Raw genomic sequence first — 16,690 nt, forward strand, 5'->3', positions numbered from 1 at the left:
GAAAGGCTCAGTACATAAGAACTCAGTTGGTACTGAGTACATAAGAACTTTTCTCCCATTGATGTCTGTTGAGAAGGAGTAGAGTGCGCTTTCTCTCTGAGTGTTCTTGTTGCTCTGGATCAGTTTTTTTTCTGATGTATATTTATCTACAGCAGTCTTGTAAACCTTGTTCCCTTACTTCTCCTCACAATGAGCAGCAAAACACCCAACACCAAATTGTTACACGTGACAAAACAGCACAACCATGAGATGCTACAGTTAAACAGAGCTCAAATTCTCCATTGGTGACGTTCCAAGAAGGAAATTTTCAGTTCTCGGTTCTAAGTGTTAAAAACTCTTGGAGATCTTTTTCCTTTTATCTGTGTTTAGACAGAAAAAATTAGTCTCCTTGGAATTCTTTAGCTCCTAGTATCAGTGTTCTCACACTCCAGTGCCAAGCTCTCCAAGGTGAGAGGTGGAACAAGCGTATGGGCTGTGGAGACTAATCTCTGATCTCTGCTCAGAGACACCATGGTGCAAAACGCAGTGCCCAAAGCTGTGAGGCCACTGGGTTTTACATCACAGACACAAAGGTTTCAGCAGCACTGAGCACAGTAACAGAGGCTCTTTCTCTGCTGAGCACGGTTGGTTTGGAGGCCTGTCCTGAGCAGAAGTGTCTGGTGGCAATCAGGGAAGGAGAGGTGGCTTGGCCTCTCGCTGTTAAGAGAGGGAAGTTTCTTACTGGTTTCCAGAACATTTAATTTGTGATCACTGAATGACCAGAAGCTGCCTATGGCTTCTCATCATGCTGACTCCGCAGTTTCTCTTCTCAAATCGGACTCCTTCATGCTTGCGTCCTTTTGGAGTGCTCCCGAGGAGGCCTGAGCCTGCCTGCAAAGGAGGAGGTAGGGTATCGTGATTTGTAGTAACACAGAGCCCTGTGAAAGACTCAGTTAAAGGCTGAACCTGTCTGAGGATGGGGGAAAGCATGGAGCAAACATGGGCTTTCTCTCTCACACTAGCAGCAATGCTGAGCAAAATAATGCAGAATAATGTAGGTAAGAGGCCTCCCTAATAAATCATTTCAAGAAGACACTGTAACATTGTGGAAAGTAGGCTTTGTCAAGTTGAGCAGATACTTCCCTTAATGCCATGGTTTCAAGTAGCAGTGCTGTTAGAATAAACCTGCAGTAAGACATCTGAGCTGCCTTGCACGATATTTTGTTTGAGAAAGAGGATCAGTGTCAGTCGATTTGGCAAATATTAATTGGAGTGAAAACCAGCTGATAGGTCCCAAGTGTAATTGTAAGCAGAGGCGTTACTGAAACAGGCACGGCTCCCCTGTCGGTTCTTGACCCCACAGCGCCTAACGTGTGAGTGATGACCTACAAGAAAATGTGAAGTCATTACTGGTGAGCTGCAGGTACACAAGGGTAGGGGCAGGTCATGGTACCCAACCTGATGTGGATCCCTTAATGAGCTGAGCTTAAATAAACAACATGTTTTTCTGCGCCACCAGATGTAAAATCGTCAGCCTAAGAATAGAGCGGCAGCTGGACTGTGGGGCGAGTGACAGAGTCATAGAAAACAGTGATTTGGGAGAGGAATAATCAGCTGAATATGAGCTCCTAATGAGATGCTCTGCCAAGCTAACGCTTCCATGGAACCAAAAAGGGAGACACGAAAGAAGATAAAGGAGGGTTTATTACCTCGGTTGTGGGCACCATGAAGACTTCATCCAGGGCTGGAGAGCTGGAGGACACACCTTCATAAGAAACACCCAAGGAACAGAGCTGATTAAGAAATAAAAGGTTAAGGGACACGTTAAGTGTGGCTTCTTGGAAAGCACAGCGCAGATTTAACACTAAAGGGTTCTTTACCTGGTAAAGTAGTGTTTTGTGGTGGACTTTGAAATAGGTTGCTGTATGGTTTTAACAGTGGGAAAGCTGTCCACCAGAACAGTCCACCCACAATTCACCAACTGTGGAAGAGTGACCGGCACTGAAGAATCACTGGAAATACTTAATGGGGCTTTTTGCTTGTTTGTTTCCCAAAGGAAACACTCTATTTTGAACAAGAATTAATTCAGAGGAATCTGGCAGCTTTCATGTGGCTGGAATTTGGAGCAGGTTATGAGAACAGCTCCTGCTAGATTTCTTCTGGATAAATGCAGAAGCAACGTGACTGCAGGCAGGGCTGGAGGGACGTGGTGATGCAGGCAGCCAAGCAGTCACTTGCTGACTTTGCTGCACTGCGTGTGTGCTCCCAGCTAGATGACAAGGCCCTTTGGAGTTCTTTCTCCTCCTTTTTCAGGTTTAGGCTGTATCCATAACAGCTACGTCTTCCCAACGCTTTCTTTTCTCCTGCATGAGGTTATCGGTGTGAGCCAGGGCTGCCCTGAGCGGCACAACTCAGAGGGCAATCAGTGTTTGTAGACAGCTACCGAAACGTGCCTCTAACAGTTTTATTGCCTTGCCTTGTGGTTTAACACCATGCTGGAAGAGCAGTTTTAGCCACTGGGAAACTTAAAGATCAGACGAGAATACTGCCAAATAATGTCAGCTTTATTGCTGTCCTTGGCCTTGTGAAAGCATTGGCTGCCCACTGGCTTTTAGTTATGGTTTAGGGGAAGCGAGGATGCTGGGCAGGCTTTAACATTTCACTCGTGTTGAGAGAGTGGAATGGAGGTGTTTTAAGTGTCAAAGTCCTTAAGAGAAGAATGGGGGAAGAAGAAAGTGGGAAACGTGGGATGAGGTAGAAGGGAAGAGAGAGCTTTCAAAGACATTTTCATATTCAGTGTTGATGGTCACCTTTTTATTTACATCCAAACCACAGTCTGATGGTTGCTTACCAGTCCTTATCTTCTAACATCTCATGTGCAGCCTAAGCGTGTGTTGGTGAATTTGGGTCCTGCATCTGGTTAACCACAGCACTCGCAGGGGTGACCCAGAGTGGGCTCCCTCTCTTCTTTTTTTTTGCAGTATTTCAACAGCAAATGTTAATTCCTCTCTCCATGTTTTCCTCTTTCTAGTTTAAAAATAACTTGCCTAATGAAGCGGTGCTGATCAGCTCATATGTCCAGACAGATAGGAGTGAAATGCTTCAGTTCAGGAAGCACAGTCACCCGTAGTGGCAGTGCCTTTGAACAAGCCCCCCAGGGCCTTTTTGCAAATAATCCCAAGACTTGCTGAAATTAATGCAGGAAGAAATTCAGAGACGGGGGGAGAATCATGTCAAAGGAGCTGGGACATGGGAAGATATTTCTGGGTGAGCTGTAATCAGTCCCATCCTATGGCATCCCTTCAGCACTGCTGTTTAATTACGGTTTTACGAGTAGGGTTTGATGTATGTGTTCTATAGCAGGGACATCCAGAACATGAAAGGAAAATGTGGCACATACTGAATGCTTTATAAAGATCAATGAAGCTCCTTTTCCCTTGTTAGTGCAACGAGAAGCTTAACACAGAGCAAGACAACTGCCTGCGCAAGGGCAGCCGCCGAAGCACAGGCAGAGATGCTTACAGGCTATGGCGGTTTCCAGTTTCTCCCTCCAAACCACCTTGCTTTGTCACTCTCTGGTTTTCTGTCCTCTGTACCCAGAGCTCACCATCTCCATTTTATCCTGTGAAGAGCACATCTGCCTCAACAGGACAGGACACATGAGAGCTGTGGAAGGCAAACATATGTGTGTTTCCAAGAGTAACTACCAGAGTGGTTACAAAAACAAGCTGAGCACGATAAGCTGGGAAGCAAAATTACTCTGGAAAGGAAATCATGCGGTCTAGGGAGATACTTGGCTTCTTACTTTGTGCCAAGGCTGGAGTCAGAAACTCTTCCCCTCCCATTTCTGGCCTCCTTAGCCTCTTGGGTTGATTTGCAATATTATTGTTTTCTTGTTCTTTAGAATTAAATCATCTACAGTCCAAGTCCTTGAGGTTTCAGGCTTACTTCTGTGGGTGCCATAGTGCTTATCAGAGAGTCAATGTTACTCTTTTTGGTATATCAATGATAAAAACCCTTTTGTCCCCCAGCTGGATGAATTATTATTACGTTCTTCATATCAATTCTCATTGTTCTTTAATTGCTTCTGGTGCCCTTGACACTGGGGAGGAACAGGGTCTGCACTCCAGCACAGGAGGATGCCGGGGTAACTCAGGGATGTCCTCACCTGCACGACAGGAGAGTATTGATCCTAAAAGGCCGGTGGTTTCAGTTGGGGCAGAGAGGATGAGGAAAGCATCTGCCAGAAGAATTTGCCAGGCAAAGACTCATGCTAATCCCTGTGTTAACCCTGTGAAGAATGTAAGGTCTGTATCATATACAGCATGTCCCTATGTTTTTATGAATTGTCCTTAAGAAACGCCAGCTCTAGTGTGCAATTCATTGTTCCCTTGAATCTTACATCAAATACTCTGAAAGATTTAAATGAAGTTGAAACAGAAGGTTCATGTGTTATTTCGTCTCTGTACTTGTGTCAGGGAAATTGAGGACTTCCACCACTGGGATGCAACTGTTAATAAACAGGAGCATCTCTGTAGAGAATAATGAATTTCATCATCATCCTTCATCCTTCAGCCAAGAATGTGGCCTGTGCGATGTCCAGAACAGTCCAGGCAATGGCATGTTTCCTTTTTTGAACTGAAATCTTAATCCAGTTTGTAACCATAGCCCTAAAGTTAAGCTGGTGATCAATCCATGCTCAAAAACACAGAAGCATTTGCTGTGACCAACATGAACCTCCATCTCCACATTTCCTGTAGGTCAGCAGACTTTATAGACTTGGAGGTTGGAAACTGAGAGATTTGTAACTTTCTGTTCTCAAATCCTAACCCTAACTTCAAGCAACCTTGATGAAAACTGTACGGTGATGGTCTCACTTAGACCAGGAGCTCCCTGAGCTCCTGGGCTTTTCAGATTCAGTAATAAAACTTACTCTTCAGCTTTTGTCTTCAGTAATCCTGGTATCATAACCCCCACAGACACTGGAAGCTTCCCACCCTCCAAGAGAGAAACTCTCCTCAACTCTGCCCCTCAAAACCCCTGAGGAGGTTAAGCCTATTCATAGAATCACAGAATCATTTAGGTTGGAAAAGACCTTGAAGACCATCAAGTCCAGCTTTTAACATTAAAATCCCACTAACCCACATCCACACGCACCACAGCCACATGGCTTTTAAACACCTTTAGCAATGGGGACTCTACCACTTCCCTAGGCAGCCTCTGCCAATGCTTGACAACCCTTTCTATGAAGAAATTTTTCCTAATATCCAATATAAACCTCCCCTGGTGCAACTTGAGGCCATTTCCTCTCAACCTATCATTTGTTACTTGGAAGAACCAAACGCCACCTGGCTCCAACCTCCTTTCAGGGAGCTGCAGAGGGAGTCTGTAACGGTTGAACCTGTCCCCATTGCATCAGGGCCCAGTGCAGACAGATTGTGCCCAACACCCACTTCCAAACGGAGCCAGGGCCAAATCCAGCATGCACCTCAAGGGCAGGACCCACATATTAACCAGGGTCAGACCGTGCCCTTGAGATATCAGGTTGACGCTAGCAGTCTGATGCGGTTCTGGGTGCTGGTAGGCAGACCCCTCTTGCTGGACAACATGTCAAGGACTCGTTTCAAACTGGAAGATCTTGAACCGTCATTGCAGTGTTGTCTGGTCGGAGATGAAGGAGGGATGAATTCCTTAAAAATAATCCTCATGGTCTTAAAGAATGTGATTAATTAGGCTGCCTAATTCTCCTTGGTATTAAACGGTCCTGTTTATCATTGCTATCAGCTCTGCCTCCCTCCCTGCCTTGTCCTGTGTGTTGTCCTCTGCTGCAGCTCCAAGCTGACTTGACGTACCACCGCTTTAGCAGCTGCCTGCCATAAAAATGCACCCTTATCTCTCAGTCTGCAGTTTATGCTCAGTCTATTTTCCTTCATGTAATCATCAGACATTTCTGCATTTCCTCGTGATAAATACCAGACTGTTGAATCTCTGGGGCTGCCAAGAAATGCATCTTGGCATAGCACAAATAGAGCTGCTATTTTTTTTATGCCTTCCTTTAGTTTAACATTTCTTCCTGCTATTGTTGTCCTTAGAAGGATAAATAAGGCTGCACCTTGCTAGCAAGTTGCTCCAAATACATTAGATAAAAGAATAAATAACCTGATATACCGAAGGCTGTGGGGACTAAATGCATTATACTGAGATCATCACGCAAAGGATGTGATAATGCGTTGTTCATTGTACAGGTGTTCCAGCGCTCACTGCAGGATATGATGAGGTTGATTCATCTATACGTCATGGGCCTTCTGCTGCTCAGAACTGGAAGAGATTTTCTTCTGTGTACACTGGGAATGCATTGGAACAGGAGAATGTCAACCAAGCCCTGCAATCCAAATAAAGGTTTTCATGATCACAATGTGTTGCACAGCATAAGACTTGACAGATCTTGGGCATCATTGCTTTGGTACCATATCTGAAGACATCTTTTCCATTTCTACTTTTAAAATGCCATAGGTTTCTCTTGCCTCTCCTATCAAAGAAGATAGAAGACGGACAACGTGCAAAAAGGTAAGAAGCACATGGTATCTTATGGACAGGTGGATGTGTCAAGCATTTCCCGGGTTATTTGCTCTACCTCATCAGATGGTGTGCTGAATGAGCCTCTGGAGTGGGGATACTTTGATAGGCAAAACCAACTTACACCAGTGACTGATGTTTACGCTGCAGTAACTCATGCTGCGTTTCAGACAGCGGGACAAGCTGAGCACTCAAGCGTGGCTATGTTTCCTCTTTTCCTTGATACCCACACCCCATGTTGCCAGCTTACAGCCACCGTTCTTGGAACGCTTCTGCCACACAACCTAGCTATAAAACGTCTTGTGCTCCAGAGAACGCAACCCCTAAGTACTTTTCTCTTTGCAAGTGGATTTACTGTCTGAAGCTGCCTTTGTAGCCACCCATCCCTATTATTTCCATTAAAAGGCTGGAAGCTGAGTCTTGCATTATTATGCAGTCTAGAAGATCACTAAATGAATTCAGACAGTAAGGAAGAAAAGGTGCAGGTATAGACAAGAAGAGGTGGAAGTGTCCGTTATGCTTCAAGCAGGAAACAGAGATGCAAGATGTGAAATTCCGTGGAAACTTGGATGAGCCGAGATGGGAGCAAGTGCAGGGGGGTGTGGGGAGCCCCAGGGTCCATGGATGGTGGACAGGGATGGATGGGACCAACATCCCACTCCTCCCCTTGGCAGGAGCAGCATTGTGAAGAAGAAACATTCACCAATACTGAAAAGAAGGGCAAGTGGAAAAAGTGAGCTTGATGGCAAGGAATGAGGCAAAGGTGGGAAGGGAGGAAAACCTTGAGTCAGTGATAGGCAGGTGGAGATGAAGATCAAAAGGGAGGAGGGCAACTGCTGGCTCAAGGCAATTTCCAAATCTTGGAGTCAGTCAGCAGAGGAATCACCTTTTTTCAGATGCAGAGAAGGACCAGTGCTACTCCATGAGGGATCTGGGCCCTCTGTCCTTTCCACAAGAGAGGCCATCAGTGCCAGCGCAAAGCACGGAGCTGTGGATCGTACTATCATATTCCCAAGGTCAGCAAAGTAAAGAGATAAGTAGCATTGCCATCACAGTCTGTATCCCCCCCCCAAAAGCTTGTCACTTAACTACTGTAGCTATAGCACACTTAATACAGAACTGCTGGTGTCTCATGCCCTGCACTGGGCACCAGAAAGGACTGAGATGGATTGAGCTTAGTTGGATGACAGGTGTCCACCAAACTGCTTGATCAGCCCCCTCCTCAGCAGGACATAGGGGGAGAAAATGCAATGAAAAAAACCCTCATGGGTCATGATAAAGGCAGTTTGATAAAGCACAAGCAAAGGCCTTGCACGCAGAAACCAAGAAAACCAAAACATTTATTCTCTACTCCCCACCAGCAGGCCATGGCCAGCCATGTCCTGGGAAGCAGGGCTTCAGTACGCATAGTGGTTTCTTCGGAACGCAAACATCACAATAATAAATTCCACCCCCCTCTCTTTTATCTTTTATTGCTGAGCAGTTGTCAAACAGTATGGAATATCCCTGTGGTGACCCTGAGGGTAGCTGTCCTGGCTGTGTCCCCCTCCCAGAATCTTGCCCACCCCCAGCCTACTGGCCTGATGGAGAGACAGCCTTGCGCTGTTGGAGTGCTGCTCAGCAGGGGCCAAAACCCTGGTGTGCTTCCAACACCATTCTGGCCACCAAGACACATCACAGCACCAGGAGGGCTGCTGTGGGGTATATGAACTTCATCCCAGCCAGATCCAATCCACATGCGTTGCTCCTTTTCTCCTGGAAGGAATCAGAAGAACGCTTTGCAGCACAGATGTCCAGGCAGAAGGAGGGGAGTACTTGAGAACTAAGCTTTTAGATACTAATAAAGTAGCGAGAATTGGGTATTGGGGGGAATTCAATGGAATGGGGAAAATGGAAATTTTGCATCTTGAAAGCTAATGAAACAAAAAAAGAAGCAGCATCTGACCATCCCAGACACTTCTTTACACCTGGGACCCAACACCACGTGGACATAACAACTCTTACTGTTTTGGGAGATGCGATGAGGAGTACCGGCAAACACTGAGAAACAACCTTTATCGCATTGTTAGGATTTAGGCCCATTCCTTTTTCTTAATTTCCTCCAACCTTTCCAAGTCTCAGCTCCTTCTCTTGCGTTTGCGTGAGTTTATCTCTTCCAAACACTTCTAGACAGCTACCACGTCTTCCCTCATGTCGCTGATGAGGCAACTCTAACTGGGGCAGTGAAATGACAAAAAACCTGAGCAAACAAAAAGGCAAAGAAATGATAAGGGTGTTTTCTGCCTTTAGCAGTAAAGCACGGTGACTCCTCCACTTCTAAGCGGCATCACCATTGTGTATTTAAATCACACATGCTTTCCAGGCATGCAGGAAAACAAACATCATAACACATAACTCAGAGCCGGTACGTCACATTGTCAACCATGTCCCAGGCTGCATCCAAAGCAGTGGGACCAGCAGAGTGAGGGAGGGGATTCTGCCCCTCTGCTCTGCTCTGGTGAGACCCCACCTGGAGCCCTGCGTCCAGTTCTGGAGTCCTCAGCACAGGAAGGACATGGAACTGTTGGAGAGAGCCCAGAGGAGGTCATGGAGATGATCTGAGGGCTGGAGCACCTCCCGTACAAGGATGGGCTGGGAGAGTTGGGGTTGTTCAGCATGGAGAAGAGAAGGCTCTGGAAAGACCTTAGAGCAGCTTCCAGTACTGAAAAGGGCATCAGGAAAGCTGGTGAGGGGCTCTGGATCAGAGAGGGTAGGGACAGGATGAGGGTTAATGGTTTTCAGGTGAAAGAGGGGAGATTGAGATGAGAGTTTAGGAACAAATGTTTTGCTGTGAGGGTGGGGAGGCCCTGGCCCAGGCTGCCCAGAGAAGTTGTGGCTGGCCCATCCCTGGAGGTGTTCAAGGCCAGGTTGGATGGGGCTTGGAGCCCCTGATCCAGTGGGAGATGTCCCTGCCCATGGCAGAGGGGTGGAACTGGATGGGCTTTGAGGTCCCTTCCAATCCAAACCATTCTATGATTCTATGTCTTCCAAATGCAAGTGGGCTTATGAGCTTCAGAGCATCACAAGGTGTCAGCAGTGTAGAAAATGCAGGAGCCAAGTGTCAGTCCCACAGCAATGTGACACCATCCAGCTTCAAATTCCAGCAGCAGTCCTGCCTCTGTCCCAGGACTGGGGTGGAGAAAGCTCTCCAGTGACAGTGAATGCTGCTGGAGAAGTGGAAACCCGGTCACTTGTTTGCATTAAACTTCTTGGAACTTGGTATCTTTAGAATAATTTCTTTTCCCCAATTAGATTAAATTAATCACAGAGTTCAAAACTTATGGACGTGAGCCAGAAGACAGGCTGGTGATGCAGCTGCAGAAGCTCACTTTCCATAGGAAATTGGCTTAAAACCCCTAATGACTGAAGTAACAGCCTCACAGACCATTATTTAGTGGCTATTTCCATTTCAAGGTCCCTGTCTCCAGTGACAAAGAGACGATGTCTGAATCTTCCTTTGCTCATAATTAAAGTTTGTGAGCTGGAGGCTCATTTTTAAGGTGATCTATTGATCTTTAATGTCACTTTTGAGGTTATAACTAATAATATTAGATTTTAATCAACTCAGATTTTGTTGTGGCTGCTACTTTCAGCCAGAGGAATCAAGTTAACTGCCTCTCGCCTTCTTCCTATTTGTATTTTAACTGCATTGTGAAGAATAATGTGGCATCTTCAGTCAGACCGAATTAGTCATTTACTTTATGTAGGAATCTTCAGCGTGCAGTAATCTCACCCATATTCAGCCAAGCAGGTAAACACATACTGAAGTCTACAATTAAAATCCTTAATTAAATCCTTAAGTTAAGCACATACTTAAATGCTTTGCTAAAGAGGGATATAATCTCCAACATTCTTAAGATAAAATATGTGTTTAAGTGCTTTATTGAACCAGTGCTTTTGCTGCACCACAAAGCGTATTTATGAAGCCAATGCTGCTATGGGTGCGTTCCCACAAACCCCAGCAACTGGATGGAGGAAGCCCGTGTGCATTTATCAGCGTAAACCACATGTTGCCCATTGTGGCAGTTCATACCTGGGATTTCATGAAGTGTCAAAAGAAGCATTTGGATGTGAAGTTGCCAGGATAGTGGAACACAATTGACTGTGCTGGGATTGTGGCAGCGTGAGCAGCGGCATCTGTGGTTTGGAGAAAAGATGGTCCCAACTTGGATACCTGGCTGGGTTTGGTCTCTGTGTTGGCTTTAGGGGTAGGAAACAGAAAGAAGCACTCCTCTACTACACTAAGCACCAGAGCCAGGACACTGCGGTGAGAAGGCACATTGATGGGGCAGGAGAAGAGCCAGGCTTTGGAGATGAATTCAGGGCTGCCTCCTGGATCTGAGAGGGGAGGGCTGGGCTTCCTGTAGGATTTCTGAACAGGATGAACTGAAGAGTTGATCTGCTTTTTCTGCAAAGGCTCACAAGGTGAAAGTGATAGTGGATTTTGGTATGAAATGGCTCTTGCTTGAGGGCAGGGTTTTGGCAGCTTACTGCTATTAAAGCTAAGTTAGGTTGGGTTTAAAAGTGAGCTTTTTATAAGCTTACGGTTGAGTATCTTTGTTTGATAACCAGGGCCAGAATGAGACCTGATGCTCTGAGGACACCTGAACCTCCTCCTCCCCACCAGAAAAGCTGCCAATAACCCCAGTGCCAGTAGCTGGGATCCGCTTCAGAAGGAGTCCAAGGAGATCTGACATTTGGCCCTACAGGGCTGTCAGAGCAGGACACTGGCTGGGAGGCCTGACCCTTCACCTGGCCCCACAGCGGCCAGGTAACAGCTGGAAGGGAAAGGGAAAGGAGGAAAAGCAGTTTTGTTTTTCAGAGAATAAAGAAAAAGAAGTCAGATGCCTCAAATCTCCTCCCCCTGACTGTCTTCAGTCCACAGCCAGCTCTGGCACCTGTGCAGCGTCCAGGCAGATAGGAGCAGCCCAGGCAAGATCAGTCCTGGGCCAGAAAACGAGCCAGACACATCCTCAGGCCACAGCCGAGTCCTATCCCTGCGGACTGGGCTCTGCTAGACCTGGCCTGTGGTCAAACATGCCAGCAAGACTCTGCAAATATCCCTCATTCCTGCCAGAAGCAGTATTAGAAGAATATGATGGCTTGCAATTACTATGGTATGCGCTGCTCCTGCCTCAGACCCCAGTGCCATTCAGTGCCCAGAATGGGTGCTGCCCAGCGGGGGAGCAGCTCTCTGCTATTTTGGTATAATCTCATGGCTGGTGTATGGCTTTGGGCTCTATTTACTGCCTGCTCCAAAGATCATAGAATCATAGAATCATAGAATAGTTTGGATTGGAAGGGACCTTAAAGATCATCCAGTTCCAACCCCCCTGCCATGGGCAGGGACACCTCCCACTGGATCAGGGGCTCGCAACCTGGCCTTGAACACCTCCAGGGACGGAGCAGCCACAGCTTCCCTGGGCAGCCTGGGCCAGTGCCTTACCGCCCTCACAGCAAAACATTTCTCCTTGAGATCTCATCTCAATCTCCCCTCTTTCAGCTGAAAACCATTCCCCCTCGTCCTGTCCCTGCACTCCCCGATCAAGAGCCCCCCTCCAGCTTTCCTGGAGCCCCTTTCCATAGCAGAAGCTGCTCTAGAGTCTCACCAGAGCCTTCTCTTCTCCAGGCTGAAGAACCCCAACTCTCCCAGCATGTCCTCTGGTGAAAGGATGGCTGTGTTTGCATTGTGTGCTGCTGACCGAAGAGCGCTGCGAAGCCCCGGCACTCTCCCAGCACCACAACAGCCCTCCTGAATTGTTGTTCCCAGAAACACTGTCACTTACAAGTTTGAAGTATATTTACCAGAAACACTTACAAATCCCTAACACAAAGCAATTCTCAGCTTTTTTTTATGTTGCCTTTTCTGCACAAAGAGAGAAATATACATCTACAATTTAAACTCATTACCTGACACCCTCTAGAGGCCTCCAGCCTGCAAACACCTCAGCACAAGCCCATTTTATGAGAATATTCCCGTGTTGGGCTAATGGTTTTAGCTAATGAACCCAGGAGGGCCGGCAGCACACCTGCCCCAGGCTGGTGGCGAGGTTGGCCGTGCAGCGGGGAAGGTTCCATTAGTGAGACAGACACCGGCCCGTAAGCACCGGCCTGGGGAAAAAGAGTTTTGAATCCTCAAGATGCAACGTTACCAACTGAGGGAAACACTCTGCAGAGTGAGCAAATGCCCCTGCAGTGCCCACCCGGTCTCTTTTCTTTTGGAAATGGCCAGTAAGAAATTCAACCAGCACGGCATACACACAGAAAAGCTCGTCAGAGCTCAGGCTGCAGCATCTCCCATTGATATTTTCATTCCTGTCCCTCCACACAAGACCCTTTGGACTGGATCTACACCATCTCTAAACTCTATGTGAAATGAGCCCCTGGGACTGAAAGTAGCCCTAATAGATTGAGAGCAGTCCTGAGGAGAAGGACTGGGGATGAGAAGCCCAACATGAGCTGGCGAACTGCGCTCACAGCCCAGAAATCAATTGTGTCCTGGACTGCATCCAAAGCAGTGGGACCAGCAGAGTGAGGGAGGGGATTCTGCCCCTCTGCTCTGCTCTGGTGAGACCCCACCTGGAGCCCTGCGTCCAGTTCTGGAGTCCTCAGCACAGGAAGGATGTGGAACTGTTGGAGCGAGTCCAGAGGAGACCACGGAGATGATCCAGTGACTGGAGCACCTACTGTACAAGGACAGGCTGAGAGAGTTGGGGTTGTTCATCCTAGAGAAGAGAAGGCTCCAGGGAGACCTTAGAGCAGTTTCTAGTACTGAAAGTGGCTCCAGGAAAGCTGGGGAGCTTCTCTGCATCAGGGAGGGCAGGGACAGGATGAGGGGAATGGTTTTAAGCTGAAAAAGGAAGATTGACATGACATCCTAGGGAGAAATGTTTAGGGTGGTGAGGCCCTGGCCCAGGTTGCCCAGAGCAGTGACGGCTGCCCCATCCCTGGAGGTGTTCAAGGCCAGGCTGGACGGGGCTTGGAGCCCCTGATCCAGTGGCAGGTGTCCCTGCCCATGGCAGGGAGGGGAACTGGATGGGCTTTGAGGTCCCTTCCAACACACACCATACCATGATTCTGATTCTACGCGGCTTGATGCCATTGTTCACACCACTCCAGAAATCCGGGATGCCTCTTGTGAATTCCCAGCTGGATTTTGCTGAACTTCCTGAGCTTAAACACATGGATTTGCCATGATGGGATGGAGCGCTGGGCATGCCACGTCCTCTCCTTTCCCTGCCACCCAGCAGCCTTGAGCCACTTTGCTGTGGGCTATGGGAGAGGCAGAAAAAGCAAGTTAAAGTGACTTAATGCATCTCATTTCCTAAGCACTTAAATATCTGGATTCTCAGTAGAAGGCAGTGGAGAGGCTTCTTGCATCACAGTTGCTGGGTGATTGGGATGGATAGGAGGGTGTTGTTGAGCCAGGGCACAGCAGCACAGCCTTTAGGCAGAGGTAAGGTCGTCATGGGAAATGTCTTAGCATACAGCGCCTAAATCTCATTCTTCTCTGGATGCATGCAGGAGGGCTGCTTGGTGCTGCGGTGTTATCCACCTCCTGCCTTCCCCGCTGTTGCTCCTTCTGTGAACCAGGAGAAGACGTTAAAAGGGTTGAAAAGTCACTGTGCAAAATGCTCCTCAGCGCAGGTGAAAGCAAACTCCTCTGAGTGCAGGTGAAGGGAAAATCCTCCTAAGCACAGGTGAGGACGTTCTAAGCAACTAAATTGGATGCACATTTCTACTGCTGCTTCAGGCCTTGGTGAAGGCGGTTAAACCAAACCGAGAACACAGAGGAAATGCTGGTGTCACCCAGGGCAGGTTTGTCCCCAGTCTCCCTGCAGCAGCTCCTCCTGGCACGAGGTAGAAGACAGGGATATTAAATTACATCCTAATTAAAATCTGACTCTCCTTTCATTCACAAGGAAAAGCCCCTGGGCCATACACATGGATGGATGATGGTTCGTCCAGAAGTTACAAGCATTTGATTATAGGAGCATATAATATAAATGTGTTGGATAAACGCAAACCCACTTTAACAAGGCCCTTTCTGCAGCATTACTCAGGTATAGGAAAGCTCTGCTGCTTAATCAAATATGTTTTATTTGGAGATAGAGATGGAAAGGATGGAGACTTCATGCAGTTAACAGCTGCCTTATTTTAGAGGGTAGTTTTCACTGTATTTTACATTTTTTAAATGTGGGAATTCATTCCTATAAAGCAGCACTACCACGACTGAACCTCTAGCCTTAAAATGTTACAAAGACCACACAATTCAAGTAGAGGGTAATTTTATCTCTGATTTACCCTTCCTGGCAGGACTGTGTGTCCTCTCTTTAGCACCTTGTTTTGCCAAGGCAATGACATTCCAGTTGGACTCCCCAGCCCTGCCGAGCTTTGTCCTCACCTGGATGTTGTAGCAGGGGCTGCCCCATTTATCCTGCTCAAACTTCAGAGGAATCTGCACATCAGAACCAGTTACCCCGGGATGTGAGAAGCAGATACTAAAACATCTGTATGGTTGGACCTTCCCACAAATGTACAGCTGGAACCAGAATTACCTGAGTCTCTCTTTGCTAGAGCTGCGTTTTTTATACAAATGCTGTTGGAAGATCATAGAATAGTTTGGGTTGGAAGGGACCTTAACAATCATCCAGTTCCAACCCCTGCCATGGGCAGGGACACCTCCCACTGGCTCAGGCTGCCCAAGGCCCATCCAACCTGGCCTTGAACACCTCCAGGGATGGGGCAGCCACAGCTTCCCTGGGCAACCTGGGCCAGGGCCTCACCACTCTCATAGTGAAGAAATTCCTCCTTATGTCCAGTCTAAATCTGCCCCTCTCCAGTTTATACCCATTGACCCTTGTCCTGTCACGAGGAGCCTCTGCGAACAGCTGGGAGTTTATTGGAAATGAGGAAGATTCACGTAATGCTTTCCTACAGAACAGCAGTGCATGAGCTCCCAGAGCTGGGGCTTGTTTGAAAAATCCAAGATTTTCCCCTCTGGCTGCTGAGGAGCAGCTCAGAGCAGTTTGCTCAGTGGATGTACATGGAGATCTACGGCTTTGCTCTGCCTGGCAAGAAACCAACGACCCGGGAAGCCCCTAGATAGGAGCTCTTCCTGGTGCATCCCTGTCCCTTCCATCAAGCTGTGCCTGGAACTGCCGGCTCCAAGTACCAAAGTGAAGCAGGAGATGGCCTGGCACAGTGCTGGGGAAGGACTGTGGGTTCAGAACCGTCTGGGAACACAGGAGGTTGGTGGAGGTACCAGGTCGTCACCCCTCCCTGAGGGATCCGGGTGCCACTGTGGCTGCAGAATGTGGCACTGAATTCAGTCCCCTCCGGTTGCCCCTGACCCTGTGAAGCACTAACGAAAGGAATCGGACTTTTAAAAATAAATATTTCTTAAAGCATTTTCCACAGGAAAACCTAGAGGAAGGTAGCAGCACTTAGAACCACGGGGCATTGCCCGGCACCCAGGAAAGGGCCAGTCCAGGGCCATCCTCCCCAGCACTGCTGGGGTGTGGATGGGGATCAGAGAATCACACAATAGTCTGGGTTGGAAGGGGCCTTAAAGACCATCCAGCTCCAACCCCCCCCGCCATGGGCAGGGACACCTCCCACTGGATCAGACTGCCCAAGGCCCATCCAAGCTGGGACAGACAGAACCTCCCCTCTGCGCCATCTCCACGACCTCTGAGGGTGATCTGGTGACTCCTCCTCTGCCCATTTGGTGAAATCCCCATTTCCCCGTTACAACCCCCCACCCTTCCTTACAGCAGAAGGGATCCCAGTGCTTCTTCCTATCTGCAGCAGTGCCCCTGTCTCAAATGCCCTTCCTGGTAACGAGCATCAGCCCAATTAAAATGGGCTGGGAACACAGGAGGGTGACACCAGCCTGAGCCTCACCTGTAGCAGTGATTTGTTTAAAGAAACGATTCCTACTGTTCAATAAATGGCAGTTTTAATTTCTTCTTCTTCATACATGATCTTAAAATGAGATTTTTAATTTTTTTATTTATTCCATAAACAATATAACAAAACTCAGCAAGTTAACAAGATGACATGTTCACCATACAGAGTCAGTCACAAATATTTA

The sequence above is a fragment of the Cuculus canorus genome, chromosome 10 (assembly GCF_017976375.1).
Source record: "Cuculus canorus isolate bCucCan1 chromosome 10, bCucCan1.pri, whole genome shotgun sequence".
Classification (NCBI taxonomy): domain Eukaryota; kingdom Metazoa; phylum Chordata; class Aves; order Cuculiformes; family Cuculidae; genus Cuculus; species Cuculus canorus.